Consider the following 22470-nt stretch of genomic DNA (forward strand, 5'->3'; position numbering starts at 1 on the left):
CTCTCTTTAAAGTACCTTTTCGATCAGTAATCTGTGATGCAAAAATTCCTACAAAGAAGACACAGGAAGATCTGAATATAAGAGCCTACAGCTGCCTGATTTTGAGATAAGAAGTGTTGTTTTGTAAATCTTAATTGGGAGTTTTATCAAACTAGTATTATAGAAGGGAAGTTAAAGATAGGTTAGAGAGAGAAATTGTAAATAGTGGTTAGTTAATTATTCTGTTATACTTTAAGAAATAAAGTTGTTGATTTTTACTTTACATAGTTCTTGGTCACTTGAATTTTTATAGATTACTGCATGGGATAAATATTTTCTGTGTTGCTGGTTTTAAATTGAGCAGAAGAGTTTATCCTGTGTCCTAACAGTTTGGGCGCTCGTCCATTATTTGAACTGGTTTAGAGAGATTTTGAATAGATTTGGGGGTATGAAAAATCCCAGCAGATTTAAACATTTGCAGGTTAGCGTTCTAAATTTTCAAATAAAATGCAGGTGAGACAATTTGTTTAATTTTAGTGCCTTGTGGTTGATTAAATTAAAAGTGAGGGAAATGTCTCTTAAAATTGCAAAAGGTGTTCTGGGATTTGAAGATGATTCTCAAATTTGCCAAGGAAGTTTAGAAGGAATGAAAAAGGCCATACTTTTAGAATTAGCAAATAATTTAGATTTGGGTTTAACCAAGGCCAAAAGCAAAGCTGAAATTGTAAAGGAATTACTCAAACACTGAGGTATGTCAGAGAAACAGACAAGTGCAGTAGAGGTAGAAAAAACTTAAATTACAATTGAGGAAAATGGAGTGAAAAGATAAACTAAGAGAGAGAGAGAGGAAAGAGAGAGAGACAAGGTTCTTGGCTGAGCAAAGAGAGAGAGAAAAAGAAGAGAGAGAAAGAGAGAGAGATTTGAATTTGAGAATTTGCGACTTAGCAAAGTCAAGTGAACAGGATGGAGATTAAAAGAGAAGGTAGTGATATATATAAATACGCCAAAACTCTGTCACATTTTGATGAGAAAGATTTTGAAGCTTTCTTTATTTCATTTGAAAAATTGGCTAGGCAGATGGAGTGGTCCAAGGATTTATGGGTAATGCTAGTTCAGACTAAGGTGGTAAGCAGAGCTATTTGCTGCACTGTCAGATGAGATATTAAGAGATTATGAAGATGTTAAACAGGCTATTTTAAGTGGTTATGAATTGGTACCAGAAGCATATAGACAGTGGTTTCAGGAACACAAAGAAGGAACCAGGTCAGATTTATGTTGAGTTTGAAAGAATTAAACATAGTCATTTTGTCGATTGGTGCGTGCTTTGAAAATAAATATGACACTTGAGGCTCTCAGAGAGATTATTCTGCTGGAGGAGTTTAAAAAACTCACTTCCAGAGATAGTAAGAATTCACGTGAAGGAACAGAAAGTTCAGGAAGCGAGAAGGGCAGGACAATTAGCAGATGAGGACATGCTGGTGCATAAGACAAGCTTCCGGCCAGAAATTCATCCTGTGAGGGATACAAGTTGGAAGAAGGGGAGATCCTACACTACTAAACCAAGAATAGAGAGCACTGGTAAGATTTTGCCACAGGATAAAGAAGCCCAAGAGGGTGGACAGGAGGTGAAAGGCCTCAGGTGTTTCCACTGTGGTAAAGTGGGACACATAAAGACACAGCGCTGGTCGGTAAAGAAAGGCACTGTGGGAAAAGATGTGGTAAAAGAAACTAAGCCAGTGGCGTTAGTGAAGGTAGTAAAGGAGACCCCAAGAAGAGCCGAGGAGCTGCAGGAGAGTGCACAGCCTGAGTAGGGGCTGGGTATGGAGTTAATACCTGATCTCGACAAAGAATTCACCTCTGAAGGTGAAGGTTACTCAGAAAGTTACAATTTTGAGAGATACAGGATATAACCAGTCACTGATAGTAAGGGATGAGCGAATATGCACACTTTCTGATGTGTTACGCGAGAGTGTGGTAATTTGTGGGAAAGATGGACAGAAATTTAGCGTTCCCCTATGTAAGATCAGGTTGGAGTGCCAACTTAAGACTGGGCAAGTTACAGTGAGAGTGATTGATAGAGTGTCAGTTCCAGGAATTCAGTTTGTTCTTGGGAATGATTTGGCAGGATCCAAGGTGGGAGTGACACCCCTCGTTGTGGAGAAGCTGAAGGAAGACCAAGAAACTGAGGAGTTAAATTAGACATATCCTGATATGCTTCCAGACTGCATTGTAATCAGATCCCACTATCATAGGTCTCAGCACAAAGTGAAAAGTAAAGGGAAAGAGAAAGATGAAGGAGTTGAGGCTCAGTTAGCGGATACCTGTTTGATGTAATGATGCAAGAAAAACCTGAACAGGCAGAGGGTCAGACAGAAGTGTTTAGTCCTGCAAGGCTAAGAAACTTGCAATAGCAAGACAAGACGATAAAAGGTATATATAAAGATGCTACTCTGAAAAGGAAGCAGAGAATATTCCGGAGGGTTATTATCTGAAAGATAGAATCCTAAGACAGAAATGGAGACCACAGCAGGTTAGTGCAGAGGAGAAATGGGCTGAGATGCACCAGATTGTGTTGCTGGTAGCATACAGACAGGACGTGTTACAGGTAGCACATGAACTAACTGTAGGAGGTCCCCTTGGGGTACGAAAGACTCGGGCTAAGGTACAAAAACATTTTTATTGACCTGGAATGCACAAGGATGTGGTTAAGTTTTGCCGCACGTGTCATACATGCCAAATGGTAGATAAGCCACAGGTGGTAATAAAACCAGCCCCTTTGTTGCCAATTCCTGCATTTGAAGAACCTTTCACATGCGGGTTATAATTGATTGTGTAGGTCCCCTCCTGAGAAGTAAAAGTGAGAACCAGTACTAGTTAACCATAATGGATGTGTCTACCAGATTCCGGAGGCAATTCCATTATGGAGTTTCAAGGCAAAAAGGGTAGTAGAATGTTAGTAGCTTTCTTCACACAGTATGGGCTACCCAGAGAGATTCAGTCGGACCAAGGGTCAAATCTTACTGCTAGGCTGATTAAGGAGGTTATGGATAGCTTAGGTGTACAGCTCTTTTAAAATCCAGTGTTTATCATCCTGAATCCCAGGGAGCTTTAGCAAGGTGGCATCAGACGTTGAAGACCATGTTAAGAGCATATTGTCAGGATTACCCGAATGATTGGGATAAAGGTATCCCATTCGTATTGTTTACCAGTAGAGATGCCCCAAACGAATCTACTCAGTTCACTTCCTTTGAGTTGATATTCGGTCATGAAGTGAGAGGCCCTTTGAAATTAATTAAAGAAAAATTAACAGGACCAAAGTCGGAGATCGCACACTTGGAGATTATGTATTGAATGTGAGGGAGGGATTAAATAGACTAGGTGAGTTAGCTAAATAGCACCTAAAGAGGGCACAGGGTAGAGTGAAGTAGGTGCAGATAAAAGTGTTGAGACTCAGACATTTTCCCAAGGGGGTGACATGTTAGTACTTTTATCAATGATAGGAGATCTCTTCAAAGCCAGGTTTAGTGGTACCTATCAAATTGAGAAAAAGTTGAGTTAGGTGAATTATTTAGTAAAGATGCCAGATAGAAAAAAAAAGGTATCAGGTATGTCATGTGAACATGTTGAAACCATATTACAGTAGAGAGAAAGAACTGGAGACACAGGTGTTTGCTACTGTCCGGCAGAGTGAGGAACCAAATCCAGGTGATTTGGATTTTGACGTGCCTCAAAACAAATTTAAAAATGAAGAAGGAGTGGAATAGGTTAGTAAACTATCTGCCTCAGGAGCATAGAACAGAGGTGAAAGTTCTTTTACTGTAGTATAAGGACATATGTAAGAATTAGATGTGGAGGACTAATGCTATGGTACATGAAGTTAACATAGGGAATACTTCTCCAATAGAACAACACCCATATTGGCTTAATCCTCTCAAAGCCAGACAGGTTCAGATGGAGGTGGAGGCCATGCTCGACGAGAACATCATTGAACCAAGCCAGAGCGAGTGGAGTTCGCCAATCATCTTAGTTCCCAAACCGGACGTGACTCAACAATTCTGCGTGGATTATCGGAAGGTCAATGCCATTACAAAATCAGACTCATATCCAATTCCAAGATTGGAGGACTGTATCGAGAAAGTTGGACAAGTCAGTTACATCACCAGCTGGACTTATTAGGTGGTTATTGGCAGATACCTTTATCAGCGACAGCGAAACAAATTTCTGTGCTTGTAACCCCAAATGGGCTATCAGTTTAAAGTGATTCCCTTTGGAATGAAGAATACACCCGCCACATTCCAATGACTCATGAACAGAGTTGTTGCAGGGGTTGACAAACTGTGCAGTCTATTTGTACAAATGTAGTGAACTTTAGTCAGTCCTGGAAAGATCACATAGTACAGTTGGCAGAGCTCGTTGAATGACTACAAGAAGCAAAACTGGTGATGAACTTAAATAAAACGGAATTTGCAAAAGCAGAAGTGACATTCTTGGGACATAACATCAGTCATGGAAGGTTGACCCCACAGAACGCAAAGATGACGGCTATCGAGGAATTTCCACGACCAATCTCGAGGAAAGAGGTGCTTCGATTCTTAGGACTCAGCGGATTCTATCACAAGTTTGTTCCAACCTTCAGCAATGTAGTGGCACCGTTAACCGATTTGCTGAAGAAGCATTCAACGTTTCGGTGGACAGAACCAGGCCAGGAGGCATTTGACCTTTGAAATCAATATTAACCACCCAACCAGTTTTAGCTACACCAATTTTTTCAAAATCTTCTAAAGTCACCATTGATGCTAGTGATATTGGAGTTGGTGCTGTACTCCTACAGATAGATGAGGATGGGATTGAGCTGCCAGTTGGTTATTTTTCGAAGAAAATCAGCATCCATCAGAGGAAATACTCCACAATCGAAAAGGAACTATTGAGTTTGGTACTGGCCTTACAGCATTTTAATGTGTATGTCACAGATAATGTGTCGGAGATGATTGTGTACACTGACCAAAATCTGATTACATTCTTAGAATGTTTTAAAGATAAGAATATGAGTCTATTTCATTGGAGTCTTATGTTACAGACTTTTAATTTAAAAATCAAACATGTTGCAAGTTGGAATACTGTAATCACAGATGCATTATCATGGATTTAACTGAGTTTAGATGAGATTTATCTTTATTTAATGTTATTTATATATATATATATATACATACACACACATATATGGGAAGAAGTTAGGGTGAACTTATATGAAAGTTATCGGTATATTAGGGTTATGTGTTTAAAAGGTAGAAAAAAATGAAGCCATCTTTTCATTAAGATGGTTCATTCTTTCTTAAGGGGGGGAAGTGTTATGAAGATGTGGGTATACCTTTAAGAGAGTTAAAAGCAGCAGAACTACCGGACATAGCACCAAATGTTCTCAACAAGGCACCAACGTAATACTGGGTCGAACAACTCGATTTGGTCATTACCTGGAGACAAAACACAAATTCAAATTGGGCCAATCAGTTTAAATTATACCCCCAAAAATATCAAGCTCCAATCCAGTTTGAATTGAGTATATTGACGATCTTAAAAGCCAATCTGATGCTTTGGGACGGGTATAAATCTGAGGAAAACTGAAGAGTTGGGAGGAGAACTGCCAAGTCCTAGCATGTAACAGACTGCTTGAAATAAAAAATCTCTCTTTAAAGTCCCTTTTCAATCAGTAAGCTGTTACTCAGAAATTCCTAACAAGGAAAAAAGAAGACACAGGAAGATCCGAAGACAAGAACTTACAGCTGCCTGGTTTTGAGATAAGAAATGTTGTTTTGTAAATCTTAATTGCGAGTTTTATCGGACTAGTATTGTAGCAGGGAAGGTAAAAGAAGGTTAGAGAAAGAAACTGTAAATAGTTGTTAGTTAGTTATTCTGTAATACTTTAAGAAATAAAGTTGTTAATTTTTACTTTACATAGTTCTTGGCCACTCAAATTTTTCCAGAATACTGCACGGGATAAATTTTTTCTGTGTTGCTAGTTTTAAATTAAGCAAGAGAGTTTACCCCAAATCATAAAAACACACAACAGTCAAGTTGTCTGAAACAATGCACACTGGATCAAGATTCAATGTCAACTTTTTAAAGATAGTTACATTGGTTTACGCTGTGTCATGGTAGGAAATACAATATTGTGCCACTATCTGATAAGATTATACACTCCATGCCATTGTAAATGCCACTCATACAATTCAGCTTGATCTCAGCTGTGTAACCAATGACTGACACATCTTGCAGTTCCTCAGTTGCTGGATTTATCAGACTGTTGTCGAGAGTGTGGTGCTGGAAAAACACAGCAGGTCAGGCAGTATCCAAAGAACAGGAGAGTCGACATTTTGGACATAAGCTCTTTATCATTCCTCCTGAAACACCGGCTCTCCTGCTACTCAGACCTGCTGTGTTTTTCCGGCACCACACTCTTCACTCTGACCTCCAGCATCTGCAGTCCTCACTTTCAGACAGTTGTTACAACTGCACCAACAGGACTGACATGCCCCATAAAGCAACATTTTCTTCACTGCTAAAAAATGATATGTGATCATTAGGCTTTGTCATGTTTAACTTCATACTGGAGTTTCTGCCCTACTGCTGATTTGGGGTTATCAAGAGTGATTTCTAGACATGGAGCCCAGAAGTACCAGTCTCCTGCATATTCTTTTGCAATTAACTGCAGGCTTCTCTCTAAAAAAATTAGCCGGTTTCCCAACAGACAGCAAGACAGATTGACTGTCTGTCCGTCAGTTTGCAAAACAGCTGAGGAACAGGTGCCCTGTCAGCATGGGATCACAAAGAAATTGCAGGAATAGATGATCTGGTGGGAGGGAGAGCCAGTGATCAGGTGAGGAACTGGAGGTGACAGGCTGGTGTCAGATTATGGATGGTGGGGGGGTGGGGGAGAGGGGTTTGGCGGGGGCGAAGGAGTTTGGTGATCATAGGGAGTAAGAGTGTAAATAAACACTCCTGTTCCTGCTGGACCATAAACAATGCTGTGAGCATGTTGCCTCAAGCATCTAGCCATCCCTTCTGCCTTTTTTCTGATGATTTTCCACAGCCACCACAAATCTGACAATATGCCATGCAACCATTTGATAACGATTGCAACTCTATGGATAAAGCAAGAATTGCATGCAACCATCTCAAGGAGGTTTTTCACTCCAGTAGATTTTGCAATGGAGCCCCCTTAGGATACTGGTCATGTGCTTTCAAATTAGTGACACATCATTCTCCGAGTATGAATCAAAGAAACCAATATTTTATCACCTTGAAATCATACTTTTTACAAGAACACATGAGAAGCTCAAATTATGGGTTGATTTAGAAAGCACTGCCACTGTACTTCAAAGCAACTCAAAGTATATCAATGCTATAGTGCAGACAATGTGGAAATTGTACGTCAACACTAATGCTTTGGTTTAGTTGTTCTTCTGAAGGTGAATTATTAATTGAGTTAATGAATTTACAGTTAATATAACCTAATGATTGATCTTTTCAGGATTTACCTTCTGAAAAGCAAACATTCACAACGTTAAGTTGGACAGAGATATCATTAATGCAACTCATATTGTTTCTGGTAAATTTATTCAACTCAGCAGAGGAATCAACAATAAGAATTCTCTGTACTCTTGTGAATCAGAAACATTGAACTTTATTATAGTTAAAAACGTATGCTATAGATAGACTTTCTGCTACCTTTGTTTTGTTCGATGAACGATGTCCAACTGCCTTATTCCTTTGTAAGGAGATGGTGGTTTGATGGGGAAGAGAATGGGGAATCCAGGAAAAGCGCTCCAGCTTTATCTGTATGATACACTTACCTGTCTTCCAAAGCACTTCTCACTTCTCTTGAGCTGCCAGGTTTCATGAGATCTGACTGGGTTGAGGGACAGTTTCCCAACCCGAATACAACTCTCCAGGTGTCAGTGAAGAGAAGATATTCCGTAGAGATTTTCTACACCTTCACAAGTCTCCAGGTCAGATCAGGAGAAAATGAGCATTGTTTTCTAATGCTCTTGTGAGGTGCCTTGGGACACTGTACCACTTTAAAGGTGCCATATAAATGTGAGTTGTTGTTCATTCATTGGAATTTAGGAATCCAGGAAGATTTATTTCACTAATATCTTCCTTCCATGTTGATGTCATTTTCAATGTGGAGCTTCAAAAATGTTAAAAGTAGAGCAAATGCAATGAGAATTCAGAAGTCAATATCTTCTTTGTTCGAGATATAAAACAGTTGGGAATAAGGGAATTATAGCAACATTCAAAAGACAACTATTCAATATAATTTCTCCCATCACATCAAAAGCAATTCCAGCAATAAAATGCTAGTTAATGAAGATATCCATTAACTGTGGATTCTTGTAAAGCTGGGGAATTCAGTCACAGAATTGATGCAGTGTAGAAAGAAGCCTTTTGTCACCATCATATCAGTGCTAGCATTCCAAATGAGCACCTCACTTACTGCCATTACAGTGCCTTCTCCCAATAACAGTACACATTGCTCCGTTTCATATATCCATTCAATTTCCTTATGAATGTTTCGATTGAATCTGCCTCCACCTCAATATCATATTTAATTCTTTTACAAATTTTTAATTTGGTTTATTATTGTCATGTGTACCTGGGGACAGTGAAAAGTTTTGTTTTGTGTGCAGTACAGGCAGATTATACCATACAAAGCTCAGCGTGTGATAGAACAGAGCAAAGAATACAAAGTTACAGACGCAAAGAGGTTGCACAAAAAGCAAGATTGACATTGGATTTGAAGTTTGAGAGGTCCACTCAGAGGTTTAATAGCAGTGGGGAAGGAGCTGTTGGTATGTATGTTTAGGCATTTTTGGGAAGGGAATGGAGTTAGAAAGACATTAAAATTGAAGTTGTAGCTGAATCATTTGGGGCTTGGTTGTGATGATTTTCCTTCTGGGTCTGGAACTTGGCTCTAGAAATTCCTGAACACAAAGTGTAATCTGTACTGAGGCTGTGTTGTGCTGTTAGCGGGATTGTTATTTGGATTACATGTTAAACTGAAGACCTGACTGCCCTCTTCCACAATTACATAAGATCCCACGGCAGTGTTTGAAAGAAGACTGGAATGTGTGTTTTGGCCTAAATTTTATCTTCAGCCAATGTCACTAAATCAGATCATCAGGCATTATCACAACACTGTTTGCAATACTGTCATTCAACTGTGCTCCCTCCATGACTTAGCAACTTCACGTTCAATGTACATCATTGACCAACACGCCTCAAGAGAACCTGAGATGGTAAAAGGTGATTTATAAATGCAACTTATTTTTCTTTAGAATATGAAGAGAAGGGTAAAAATGTTCTATCCGGGGTAATAGTTATATGGCGTCACTCACTGAAAAGCATCTGCAAGTGTGGAGAAACATTTTTCTTTCTAATTAGAGATGATGCAACTTCAGACTCTGGCCTAGAAGCTTCAGATTTTGAAACAAGGAAATGCCCTATTTGAAAGGCTACTGAATTATCAAGTCATTGTGAATGCATTCCGGGATATGTAGTTATTCTGGTCTTCAGCAACTACAGAGTTAACATTTGAGTGCAGCAAGGCAGCTGTAGTGCAGCTGTATTGCACTGTAACTGATCACTTCTATCCATTAAATGGTGAATTTGTCATATCCTACATTTAAGCTGTTAAGAATTCCAAATATGTTTTACCCACATTTAACTTTCTCCCTCGTTATCACCATGGGGCTTACTTTTACTGCCCTCAGCTTCCAACAGGAAAGCGCCGTGCAAGATTTAGATATTTGCTGGCCATTGTTTTCCAATTCAAGCCCCAAGCAAGAATTCCCACTGGCACGTGGACTTGTAAAAAGATCCCTCTCCCACATCGCATTGTAGGAATCTCGCTGCACAGATGTTGTTCTGAGAACAGCTTATTAAAGGCTATGTAGAGCAGAGAGACATGAGAAATACGGCTGCACCCTGAGGCCACTCTTAGAATAAGGAAAACAGTGATGTTCATATCATGCACGCTGAAGTCTTCCTTTACCAATGACTGAACGAATGCTGGCTACATTTTAATTTTTCAGAGAGCTAAGGGTTCTTTGCTGGACATAAAAACATGCCTTACAAATGTTCCGAAATGGTCCATGTGGGAGCATTTAAAACATGGCTAACTTGCTGCTATTGTGATGCTGAAAGTGGCAGGACAGATGGAGACAGCAGTTACTAAAGCATAATAATCATGAACTTTATTAATTGGAGCATAGATTAGAAGAGCTTGGAGCTGATGCTGAACTTGTATAAGATACTTGTTAGCCCTCCAAGCTGGAGTATTGTGTTCAGTCCTGGGTACCATTCTATAGGGAGGATGTGACCAAATTGGAGAGTCAGTAGAAGCGATTTACAAGAATGGCTCTAGGCATCAGAAACTTCAATTACGGGGATAGATTGGAAGCAATATAACTGTTCCCTTGGAGAGAAAAAGGCTAAGAAGAGATCTGGAAGAAGTTTTCAAAATCATGAACAGGGTTACCAGAGCAGATAGGGAGAAACTCTTTCTGATGGAAATGAATCAAGCAGGAAAAGGGACTGGCTTGAAGTGATTTTGAAAAGAAACAAAAGTAAAATGAAGGAAAACTTTGTTTGGAATGCACTGCTTCAAAATGTGGTGAAGGCAGGTTTCAATTGAGGAATTCGAGAGAGGGTCGGCTGATTGCTTGAATAGAAACAATGTACAAAGGTATGGCTAAAAGGCAGAAGGAAGGTACTAACGCATGATGCTCAGTTGGAGCGCTGTTGCAGAGCGATCAGCATCCTTCTGCACCTTAACAATTCTGTGATTCTACGATGTATCTGTATCTAGCATAAAGCCACAATTGGGGATGTTTGGCAATGATTGCATAATGTTCAGCATTATTTCATGGCTCCTCAGATGCTGAAGCATTCCATGTCCAAATACAACAAGACCAGGATAGTTTGCAGATGTGATAGGTGTCGAGAAACATAGATAGCACACAAGTGCTAGGCGATGACTATCTTCAACAAGGAGAATCTAGCCAATGCCCCTAAACATTCAAAAGTACTATTATTGCTGAATCCTCCTCTATTAACATCCTGGGGAATTACCATTGACCAGAAACTGAGCTAGCTATGTAAATGCAAGTGATACAAGAGCTGTTCAGAGGCTAAGAATCCTGCAGCAAATAACTCACCTCCTGGGTCCCCAGAGCCTGTCCACCATCTACAAAGGCACAAGTCAGAAGTGCGATGAAATATGCCCCAGTTGCTTGGACATGAGCAGCTCCAGCAACACTCAATAACACTATCCAGAACAAAGCAACCCACTGGATCTGCATCACATGCACAAACATCCACTCCCTCCACCATCAATGCTCAGCAGCAACAATATGTGCAGTGTACAAAATGGACCACAGAAATACACAAACATACCTTGCATAGCACCTTCCAAACCCATGACCACTATCATCTAGAAGGATTAGGGCAGCAGATACATGGGGATACCAGCTCCCCTCCCCTCATCATCCTGACTGGGAAATATATCATCACGTCTTCAGTGCCACTGAGTCAATTTCCAGGAAGTCACCCCCTAACAGTATTGTGGGTCTGCCTACTCCAAATGAACTGCAGCAGCTCAAGAAGGCAACTCACTATCGCCTTCTCAAGGATAATCAGGGAAAGGCATTAAATGCTGGACCAACTAGAGAAGACCACATTGACTGAATGAATAAGAAGTACTTTTTGTGGTTGATGTTGCAATTACATCATGTCTTAATGCCGAAACACAATGAACTGGGTCATTAACTGGGCGGTGGTGAGAGACCAGGGAAGCTGCTTGGTGGTTGTAGAAACCAAAATATTACTTTCCCAACTCTCTTCCTGAGTCTAATATCAGGATTTGATTTGTATCTTTTTATTGGCTGCCAGGTAGGAAGACTGTCTGCACCATGTCATAACCAGAGAGCGGAGAAATAAAATTAGGGCAAAATCTCAATAGAACGTCTTGCCCATGATAGCAGTGACTATTACAAGCATTTTTGTTTCTTTGGTTAGATCTCCCTGGCTATTGAGGGAGTGCAGCGTAGGTTCTCGAGGTCAATTCCTGGAATGGCAGGATTGCCTTACACGGAAAGACTGAAGCGACTGGGCTTGTATACCCTTGAGTTTAGAAGACTGAGAGGGGATCTGATTGAAACGTATAGGCTTATGAAAGGACTGGACACTCTGGCAGGAGGGAACATATTTCCGTTGATGGGGGAGTGCCGAACCAGAGGACACAACTTAAAAATACGGGGTAGACCATTTAGGACAGAGATGAGGAGAAACTACTTCACACAGAGAGTGGTGGCTGTGTGGAATGCTCTGCCCCAGAGGGCAGTGGAGGCCCAGTCTCTGGATTCTTTTAAGAAAGAATTGGATAGAGCTCTTAAAGATAGTGGAGTCAAGGGGTATGGAGATAAGGCTGGAACAGGATACTAATTAGGAATGATCAGCCATGATCATATTGAATGGCGGTGCAGGCTCGAAGGGCAGAATGGCCTACTCCTGCATCTATTGTCTATTGTCTATTGTCTATTGTCTTGTTTTCTCATTTCAAATTAGTTACTTTCTCCATTCAGTTGGCACTCGTTACTGTTAAGAGCAATACATCTAAACCCCTGTCTTTTCCCAGACGCTCTGCAAATCTTTTACAGTCATAGCTTTGTACAACCCTTTGGCCCAAACTGGTCCATGCCGACTAAAATGTCTATCCATGCTAACCCCATTTCCCTGCACTTGGTCCATATCTTTCTAATCCTTTCCTTTCCATGCATTTGTCCAAATGCCTTTTAAGTTTTGTTAATGTACCCCACCTCAACCACGTCCACTGGCAGTTGATTCCATATGCGTACCACCCTCTGTGTAAAAACGTTGACCCTCAGGCTTCTTTTTATTCTTTCCCCTCTAACCTTAAACTGATGCCCTCTAGTCCTCGATTCCCCAACCCTGGAGAAAAGACTGAGTGCATTCACTCAAGCCGCACCTCTCATGATCTTATACACTTCTATAAGGTCCCCTCTCAGTCTCCTTTGCTCTAAAGAAAAAAGTCCTAACTTGTCCAACTTCTCCCTATAACCTAGACCTTGAGTCCTGGCAATATCTTCTGTTTCCAGTTTACCAACATCCTTTCTATAACAAGTTGACCAAAACTGAACACATCATATAATTACTAATTCCCTTTGAAACCTCTAATCCTCACCATCATCAGCATCCCCAAATCATCTCAAAAATTACTTTGCAGCAAGAAACATTGCCTAGTATGCAATCACCATGATACAGATCCTCCCAACCTTGTTCAAACAGAGAAAAGTTTTCAATAATAGTGTGACTTTGCATGTATAAATTCTGAGGTGAGAGAATTCTTATATGCTTATGAAAATACAATAGCCAAGGGATTAAATATAAAGATGGTATATATTAGGTGTATCGTTAGATGCATACCTATTTAAGATAGATTACCATTCCGATTGTATGAACATAAGAATATGCGAAATAAAGGTGGACTATTCAACCCTTTGAGTATGCTCTGCCATTCATTAAGATTGTGGTTACTCTGTTTGTGTTTAGAATTCCACTTTCCATGACCTCCAATAATACTTGACTCCCCTGCCCCACAAGAATCAATCCATCTCTGTCTTAAAAATATTCAACCACCCAACCTCCAACACTCTCTGAGGCAAAAAATTCCAAAATCACACAATCCTCACAAACTTCCAACTCATCCCTGTCCTGTAAGAGTTTCCCTATTCCTGATGAAGGGCTTTTGCCCGAAACGTCGATTTTCCTGCTCCTCAGATGCTGCCTGACCTGCTGTGCGTTTCCAGGACCACTCTGATCTAAACACAGTAAGAGTTTCCCACCATTTTAAACATAGCTGAAAGCAGGTAGCTAGTTGAAACTTTTCCTCATGCACTCATCAGAACTAGGATGCAAGAAACAGACTTGAATAGAGAGATGCCTTTTTATACAGAATGAGAAGATGCTACAGATTGGTTGAGTCATAATTGACATGGAGCAAGACCAGTTAGCTGTCAATTTTAATTCTCAGACTGTAGATATTGATTGGTCAAGGCATTATCATGGGTATGCAGCAGAAATTGACTTTCTCCCAGCATTATTGATGATGTGTTGGAACTACATATTAATTTGCCAGTCATTTACCAGAAAACCTAAAATCCTCTGCACCTTGGAATTTTGCTGTTGTTCTCTGTTTAATAACTGGAAGAGTTACAGAATCCCTGCGGTGGGGAAGCAGGCCATTCAGTCCATCGAGTTCACATCGACCCTCCAAAGAGCATCCCATTCAGACCCACCCCCTACTCTATGACCCTGCACTTCCCATGGCTAACCCACGAGCTTGTGCATCCCTGAACAATTTAGCACGGCCAATTCACCTGACCTGCATATCATTGGATGTGGGAGGAAACTAAAGCACCTGGAGGAAACCCACCCAGATATGGGAAGGATGTGCAAACTCCACATAGGTAATCACCCAAGAGTGCAATCAAACCCGAGTCCCTGGCACTGTGAGACAGCAGTGCTAACCACTGAGCCACCATGACACCCCTACTTTTGAGCCTTCCTGTCACTCTCACTATTCTCAGCTGTCCTTTATATTCTGACCAATCACTTAACCTACCATACATCTTTGTGCAGTTATACATTCTTTCCTTAAGTTTGATGCTTTCCCAAACATCTTTAGTTAACCACAAATAGTAGGGCCTCCCTTTAGAATTTTTCTTTTTCTAGGTTTATAGGTCAACATAGTCCAGAGTCATAAGTAATTTTCATTCTTCTATTGGTCATAAGGCTCATTTTCAGAAAACTTTACATTTTTTTCAAAACCATCCTCTGTCACTCAAGGAACCAAGCTATTTGCTGTTGACACAGATAGGTAGGAAAGTGCATTGTGAAGAAGACATAAAGAGTCTACAAAGGGATATAGACACTTTAGGTGATTAGGCAAAGATCTGGCAAATGGATACAATGTGGGAAAGTGTGACATTGCCAATTTGGCAGAAAGATTTTTTTACAAAGGATATTATCTAAATGGTGACAGATTGAAGGACTGAGCTGCAGAGAGATCTGGGCATCATTGTGCATGAATTACGCAAGATTCATACATAGATACAGCACGTAAACAGGAAAACTAATAGGATGATGCTGCAAGGGCAATTGACTGCAAGAGAAGGGAGCTTATGCTTCAGTTATACTGGGCACTGGTGAGACTGCATCTGGAGTACTGTGTGCAGTATCGGTCATCGTACACACACAAGGATGTTATTGTGTTGGAAGCAACTCAGAGAAGGTTTACTGGACTAATAACTGGAATGAGCGGATTGTCTCATGAAGAAAAGCTAGACAGGCTAGGCCTGTATCCTCTGGAGATAGAAGAGTCATACAATCCTTACAGACTGGAAGCAGGCCATTTGGCTCATCGAGTCCACACCAACCCTCCAAAGGACATCCCATCCAAACCCTTCCCCCCTATTTTATCCCTACAATCATGGCTCTTTTCATGGCATATCCACATCACACATTAAAGGCAATTTAGCATGGCCAATGCACTGAACCTGAACATCTTTGGACTGTGGGAGGAAAGTGGAACATCTCAGGAAAACCCACACAGACAAGGAGAGAATGTGTAAACTCCACAGTCAGTCACCTGACAGTGGAATCAAACCCGGGTCCTTGACGCTGTCAGAGCAGCTGTGCTAACCACTGAGCTACCGTGCCACCCTTTAAGTCAGAGGTGACTCAATTGAAGCATCTAAGATCCTGAGCTGATTCGATCAGATGGACATTGAAAACTTCTTGTTGGGGGATCTAGAACTAGGTGTCCCAGTTTAAAAATACGGGTTTGCCCCTTTAAAACAGAGATGACAAAACTTTTTCTCTCTGAGGGTCTTTGGAATTCCCTTCCTCAAAAGGCAGTGAATGCAAAATCTTTAAGTATTTTTAAGGCTGGGGTAAACAAATTCTTGGTTATTAAGAGAATGTAAGATTATTAGGGATATGCAGGAATGTAGAGTTGAGGTTAAAACATGAAATGAAGGATTTGCAGGAAGAGGGTGGAAATGCAAATCAAAGCTCACTGTACTGGGCACAAAAAGTTTCAGCTTGGCAATGAATGTATTGCTGGCAACCTTTCAATTGTGTCACATTGGACAGTGTTTGCACATTTACTGGTTAAAATGATTCCGAGACTCTGAATAAAAAAAGGATTGGAACAAAGTTGAAGAACTTGAGAGTTGCACCACTTCCACATATGGGGATGTTAACACACTAAAACCATGTTAAAAAGTTGTCATTCTTGTAAAGTTGCTGGAATCAATAAATTTATCACCTTGGTCATTGCGTCTTGTTAATCAATCAGGAAAGCAAAGATAAAAAGAATGTGAAAAACAATAAAATTTGGAAAATCTGTGCATTTGTCATTTACACAATAGGACATTAATGCCTTTAAGGAGCATAACCTCTCTGCTAAAGAAATGAAAGAAGCTTTATTAATTTCAGGGGGTTGAAATTTAGAAGACAAAATATCAATTGTGTTAAAATTGTATAGGCAATTTGCCAAACTGTCCTCTTGAAGGTTAAAAGATTTAGTAAAGAGTGCGGAAATAAAGAATGGGTAGTATGATAAGGTCATAGATGTGAGATTTGTAAGAAATATTGAAGATCAACATCACAGCCCACAGTAGATCAGCTTTTAGCAAGAGATTTCAATGAGATAGTGGCTGTGCCTTAGATACAGACTAAGCAACAAACAAAAATCATTTTATGTTTTGTAGATTTGGCAAGTAGATTCATCAGACAACAATAATGCATAGTAAAGTAAGGAGAATAATTGTGGATAAGGATATGAAAGAATGCACAGGGGCTAGACATGCACCAGGACAACATTTCTCACTGATAATGACATGGGATATGCTAACAATAAACTTAGAGATGAGTGTGCAAAATAAATACAATGCTTATGAGTACGGCAGCAGAAAGTCCTTTTAGTAATGATGGATGTGAAAGGAACCATACAATAATAGAGAAAATGGTGCATAGAATTTTGGCAAATCTTCAGACTGTAAATTATCATCTGCACTAACATGAGCTGTACATTTGAAGAATTTGTTGCAGATGGTGGAAGGATATAGTCCATGTCAGTTAGTTTTTGATAGGAATCCTAAACTTTCATCAGTAACAAAAGTTATCACTCCCCTCCACCCCCCCCCCCCCCCCACCCCCCTCCAGATGAGGAAGGAGTAACAAGTTGTTCTACCTTTTTTAGAGCATTTGAATGAACCACATACTGACAGGAAGGCTTTCATTAAAGTCCAAGTCTCAGAAAGAATTTGATAAATCTTAAGATACAAAGATAAGCCAATCAGAAACCAGGTTCAATCAACTGACCTACTTCTGCTGCTACTTTCTATATGTCTATGTTGTCATGTTTAGTGTGAGTTTTAGTATGTACGTCCTTTGTGCCTGTCCGCTGCCTTTACACTTGACAGCGTGTGTGAGTGTGATCACAAAGAGCAACTAGCTGGGTTTTCTTAAAAGCAGGCTGTGTGTCTTAAAGAGAGGCTGCACTGATTGATATTCCAGTGATTTAAAAATGCAAAATGGAACACAGTGGTAAAGAGAGAATTGCGATTGCATTTGAAGGTGTTGATCATGGAGGTGGGAAGGAGGACTAATGTCATCAGGGGTCTGGAGTCCATCAAGGACTGCCTTCAGAACAGAGTGACAGCAGGTGGCGAAGGAGATACTTCCAAAAAACTCAAACCCAAGGACCTGGATGCAGTGCCATGAGAGGCCTAATGACCTGGAGTGGGTTGTCAAGGTCAGTGAACCCTGTTTCACATGACGTTTCCTGCTCTCCATACCACCTCATGTTGATCTCTGTAACATAGTTTCATCACTCATCCAGTAACATTCCCTGGCACTCAGGGCACATGCCCAAGATCTAATTTTTTCTGCTTAACCTCACAGACTTGATAATACTGTCAGGCTCACATGCACATCCAGCTACTCAGTTATAGCAGGCTCAACACCCAAACAACCGAACCTGGCTATCAGCCTCTGCCCGAACTCGGTACCCATGAGGATGGCCTCAACTGGGATCTTGGGTTCATGTCTAACTACAGGTGACTCCACTACATTATACACTTTCTCACACATGCACACACAAGCACACATACACACACACACTCATATACTCATCCACTCACACAGACCGTCTTTCATACACACACATACACCCCCCACACTCACACCCATGCACACACCCTCTCACAGGCTTATACTCTGTCAGACTCACACATACACACTTTGCCAACATGCACACACACAAACACACACTGTCTCACATGCATTCACACTCACGCACACATTCACATGCGCACACCCACTCTCTCTCTCTCTCTCTCTCTTGTATAAAGTACAAAGTTTATGCACATATAAAGTATGGCGTGAATTTGTATTTACAGAATTATATTTGCAGATACATTCTATTTTGCTCAAAAAATTCATAATCTGCAGGAGGTCAATGCAGGCAGTCAATCAATGTAATATTTTGTAAACTCCGTTTTGAAAATAAAACCAGTCTGACTCAAGATTTTATAAAACTGTCCACTGTACCACTAATTTTGGTGTCATCTGCAAACCTACCAATCGCACTTCTACATTCTCATCTAAATCATTTACATAAATGACAAACAAAAGTGGACTCAGCACCAATCCCTGTGGAACACCTCTGGTAACAGGCCTCCCAGTCCAAAAAAATCAATCCTCCACCATCACTCACTGTCTCCTACTGCTAAGCCAATTTTGTATCAAATTGGTAAGCTCACCTTGAATCCCATGTGATATAACTTTACGAATTAATCTGCTATGCCGAGTCTTGTCAAAGGCTTTACTAAAATCTAAGTGAAAAATGTCTATCACTCTACCTTCATCAATCTTCTTGGTTTCTTCCTCAAAACCATGCTGACTCTGCCCAATCAGTGCTTGCCTCTCCAAATGCATGTAAATCCTACCTTTCAGAATCACCTCCAACAATTTATCCACCACCAAATGAAAGAGAGCATAGGCACAGCACTGTTGAGGAAGCCCTACCAATCAATTTGACTTTCAGGCCATCAACTTAAACATTGACACTGTACCCATCGAGGAGACAAATGTAGAAATGAATTCAGCATGTGGTGAGCCATCCAGGCATGAATGGGCAGTCGTCTGATTATAGAGGAAAGGATGATTTATTTACCGATTCCCAGGGGATGAAGTTGAAGACAGCTTACTCCAGGGGACTCAGATAAGAACCTGGATAGAACAGCATGCAGTACAGCACGAATGGCATACACACCAAGGTGCTAGCTACATTGGCTAGCCTGCAAGAGCCTGCTGTAACTATTAAACAGAACAAAGGAGACCAGCACCAACTTTGACAGATGGCATTGCATAACACGTCCTCTCTCCACAAACTCTGCTCCATCTTCCTGATGTGTTTCAAACCAAGAGGCATTGCCCCATATCTGCATCAAATTTGGTATAGACAGGATCATCTCCTTATCTGACATCTCTGTGGTAATGCAGTAATTTCTTTAGGAACTCAACTTTAACACCTCTGAAAATGTTGCAGAGTATTCTGGATACTGGGAAGGCAATGGACTCATGCTATTATTGCTGGACTGTTAATCCAGAGAACCAGATAGTGTTCTGGGGTCCTGGGTTTGACTCCCACTATGGCAGATGGCAGAATTTGAGGTCAATTTTTTAAAAAGTCTGCAATTAAGAGTTTAGTAATGACTATGAATCCACTGTTGATTGTCGGAAAAACCAATGTGGTTTACCAATGTCCTTTAGGGAAGCAAACTGCCTTTATGTGACTCCAGGCCCACAGCAATGGGTCTTAACTGCCCTCTGGCTAATTAGAGATGGCCAATAAATGTTGGCCTAGCCAGCAATGCACTTATCCTGTGAATGAATTTTTTAAAAATTGCAATCCCAGAATTTCTAATCTTTTAAGAAACATTTGTGAAAGGCTCATCTTTCACCTCTTGTGACTGATAAACCCATTATATGTATATAGAATCATAGAATAATTGAATCCCTACAGCATGAAAACAGGCCATTTGTCCCATCATGTCCACACCGACCTTCCGAAGAATATCTCTGAAGAGGCCTGCCCCTCTACCCTATCCTTGTAACACTGTATTTCCCTTGGCTAATCCACCTAACCAGCACATCTTTGGACTGTGGGAGGAAACCAGAACACTCAGAGCATATCCACTCGTGGTCCAAATTTGCTATCCTTGCATTGAATCAGCTGGATGTACAGTGTGACATGAGGATATTCACTGCATAAGATGGGAGACCTCCATGAGCATCTGCTAATTACACAGGCCATGCCAAAAGTAGCCGGTGACACAGTGAACTGAACTCAACACTGCAGTGATGAATTCCTTGCCAAAAGAGTTTTGTACCAGACATTACTGGCTTGAACTGAAGCAGGAACTCTACTCTGGAGTTCCAGATATTTAACTAGTAAAATCATAGTTTGATGGGCCTTTGCATGTATCTCTGCTATAGCTGGTAATGCACTCACACATCTTGTGATGAGCTACCTCCTGATATATGTTGCCTGTCCTAAAACAGATCAAGCTGCTTTTATTAGTTCTCTATTAATGTTTATGATGTCTATGTTTATTTTCGTGTCGTAGTGTCAAAAATATTGAAAGGTAATTCACAGGAAGGAGAAAAAAGTAGGTAAAGGAATAGAAAGGAAGAGGTTGGAAAAGATAACCGAAAGTGATGTCATTGAGTTGGTTTTGAGAAGAATTTCGAAGAGAGGGAAGGGGAAAGAAAGAATCTTCAGAAAAGGAGTTTTGGGTCATAGAGTCCTACAGTACAGAGACAGGCTCTTTAGCCCAAACTAGTCCATGCCAACCAAACTGTCCGCTCACGCTCACCCCATTTCCCTGCACTTGACTCATATCCTTATCTAAATGCCTTTTAAATGTTGTTAATGTACCCACCTCAACCACTTCCGCTGACAGCTCGTTCCATATTCGTACCAACCTCTGTGTTGCCCCTCAGGTTCCCTTTTATCTTTCCCCTCTAACCTTAAACTGATGGCCTCTAGTCCTCGATTCCCCAACCCTAGGAAAAAGACTGAGCGCATTCACTCTATCCACACCTCTTATGATCTTATACACCTCTACAAAGTCCTCCCTCAGTCTCCGACACTTGAAAGAAAAAAATCCTAGATTGTCTAACCTCTCCCTATAACTCAGACCATTGAGTCCAGGCAACATCTGCATTCATTCCAGTTTAACAACATTCTTCCTGTAACAAGGTGACCAAAACTGAACACAATACTCTAAGTACAATCCTGTATAACTGTAACATAACTTTCTTGATTTGACTTCCCAATATGCAAGACCTCACACTTATCTATATTAAACTCCATTTGCCATTTCTCGGCCCACTTAACCAGCTGATCGAGGTTCTGCTGCAATTTCTGATAACGTTTCTCTGTGTCCACGATACTGCCTATTTTAGTGTCATCAGCAAACTTATTAATTATGCTTAGTACGTTCTCATCCAAATCATTGATATAGATAACAAACACTAATGGGCCTAGCACCAGCCCGTGAACTACTCCACTGGTCACAGGCATCCAGTCCGACAAACATCCTTCCACTATTACCCTCTGGTTCTTACCATCAAGCCAATTTTGTACCCAATTTGCCAGCTCCCCGTAGATTCCATGTGAGCTAACCTTTCAGAGCAGTCCACTCCTTATCTAAAGCCTTACTGAAATTCATATATGCTACGTCTATGGCTCTTCCTGGTCACTTCATCAAAGAACTCTAACAAAGTTGTGAGGCATGATCTTCCACTCACAAAGCCATGCTGACTGCTATTAATGAAACCTTGTTTTTCCAAATGCATGTATTTCATATCCCTCAGAATCCTCTCAAGTAACCTACCCACCACAGGCGTTTAAACTTATTGGTCTATAGTTTCAGAAGGCTCCACCACCAATGATGGGATAAAAAGTGGGTAGGATCCACAAAGAGTCAGAGAACAAAGGAGAAGCTGGAGAAGCTGTTAGATATTTCAGAGGTAAGGCAGAGTGAGGTTCTTAATATGTCCAGGGAGTCAGAATTTGTGCAGATCAGTGAGAGTGGAGGGATTGAACGAAGTGGACTTACTGCTGGGCAAAATTCCTTGGCTTCATCATTCTACACTTGAAGTTTCCACACTGCGCAATGCAGATGTTCCCAACATTAATAGAATGCTTGCTCCATATTGAAGAAACCTTTTTTTTTGCCTCACAGCTGCTTGGTTTGATAACAATGTACAGTAAAATGTACAACGTTCCTTCTACTGCACTAACCCATCCCAGTGATGTCTCTGAATGACACTGTC

Source organism: Chiloscyllium punctatum, chromosome 3 (genome assembly GCF_047496795.1).
Source record: "Chiloscyllium punctatum isolate Juve2018m chromosome 3, sChiPun1.3, whole genome shotgun sequence".
Taxonomy (NCBI): domain Eukaryota; kingdom Metazoa; phylum Chordata; class Chondrichthyes; order Orectolobiformes; family Hemiscylliidae; genus Chiloscyllium; species Chiloscyllium punctatum.